The following is a 1,768-nucleotide window of genomic DNA, read 5'->3' as shown; positions in this document are numbered from 1 at the left end:
CCCACATCCCCCCCATTATCACTAGTGCCCCCACCTGCCACTAATGGGTGGGGGCCAGGGAGGGGAGACGACAATAGCTCTCCCCCTGTTTTATCTTAGGGCCCCCACCCGCCGCTCACGGGTGGGGGTGGGGACGACGACAATAGGTCCTCCCCCCATTGTCATTTAGGGCCTCCACCCGCTGCTCATGAGTGGGGGCCGGGGGAGGACCTAAGATCTATTTTTGACATGAGAATCACTGTATCTTTTCCTATTTCCTTTAAGTGACGCAGCATAGCACCCATGCTTCATATACTGCAGTCACTTTACTGGATTTGTGGAGCTCACATAGTTTGCATTTTCTTTTTTCACGCTGGTGTTTGTCAGATGCATGAATTGGTTTTTCATGTTCTCCCCTGTTGGTTTGTACTTAACGGTGGCAAACCTCGTCAGACCCTCTTCATACAGGTAAATAATACCTGTTTATATGACGTGACTAGTACATACAGGCGTAGGTCAAACCTATTGCCGTCAACAAGAAGTGGATTGCTTATTGTAGTAGAGCGGCAGGGGTTAATCCAAGGGCTCTCCGCTGGTAATCAGGATTCAGCATACAGAAGGCAGGACACACAGCATAATTCCCATTCCCAAGGACCGGACGACACATAGCCTGGGAGTCAACTTTTAAATGTTCTGCAATGCAATAATAGCAAGATATATACAAGGACATTCTGTAAGTGGCTAGGTTTGCCACAGGGGACAGGGGCAAGTGATTGCCAAATACAAAGGGAAACACATACTTAACAAGGGAAAACCATCACAGTACATATTGGAGACACAAAATATAAAACCAAACCTCTGAATACTCAGGGAACATAGCACTTAGTGGCGATGTCCCGCCACACTTATATACCGCAATACATGCAGCTTTTCCCTTCTGTTTATCTGAGAGAGGGAATTAAAAAGATTCATTCCGCTGCCTTGACAGGAAGACACATGCTTTGCAATCCAAGGACCCTGATCCTTGGAGATTAACAGAATTCCAGGTAATCCTCAGGAAGTACATAGCTCTGGGGCAGGAAGTTGCATGTCTGCTTCCCGTGTTTCTTCTGCAAGATTTGAACGTTTTTACAGGGTAGATCCTTGCATCCATGCTCAATAGAATTGGGGAAGTGGTTTATTTTTTGTTATTTGGAAAGGTTCACAAAGACAGGGTTTATGCGGGTCCCTGGCCACATCAAATTGAAATTGCTGCTGCTGGCTTCCACTTTCTGAAACCCATGAGCAGATAGCATTGTGCTGACCGGGCGATTCCCGATACGAGCCATCTTGTATGCCAGGTGGTAGCGTTCTCCCACCTCACGCAGGCATACCTTTCCAGTTGCGCCTTCTGGTTGAAATTTCACCACTGGCGTTTTTTCTGAACCCCCAGTCCATATTATGCAGGGGTGGTCGCCTTGGTGTTCTTTCTCCTGGCACTCAGAGGATTCACCCTTCTTAGGCTGTTGTCCAGCCATGATTATATATTTAGCTGGTATCAATATCTGTGTAATACCAAATAAGGAATTTGCTACTGCTCTCTTAGCCTCCTGTTCAGTTGGCTGCTATGCAGTGCAATGACTAAGTGGAACAGTAGCAGCACAGTCAGCTAAGAGGAGCATAGTGATGTCAGAGGAGCATTGGGAGGCCAAGCAAAGAGATTTACATAGTTTCCCAATGAGGTTTCAGTAAAAAGTGGAGTCTCAATATCAGATTCCCATAAACTCGCATTAAATTTGATGGTGTCTTA

The 1,768-nt window shown here is 46.4% G+C and overlaps 1 pseudogene; it reads right to left on the bottom strand.

Annotated features, from left to right (window-relative positions):
• Positions 1 to 300: 300 nt before the first annotated feature.
• On the bottom strand, positions 301 to 1,496 carry LOC134612248 (tubulin polyglutamylase TTLL5-like; annotated as a pseudogene).
• Between the last annotated feature and the right edge of the window lie 272 nt (positions 1,497 to 1,768).

Source organism: Pelobates fuscus, chromosome 5 (genome assembly GCF_036172605.1).
Source record: "Pelobates fuscus isolate aPelFus1 chromosome 5, aPelFus1.pri, whole genome shotgun sequence".
NCBI lineage: Eukaryota > Metazoa > Chordata > Amphibia > Anura > Pelobatidae > Pelobates > Pelobates fuscus.
This window is presented reverse-complemented; position numbering and strand designations above follow the sequence as displayed.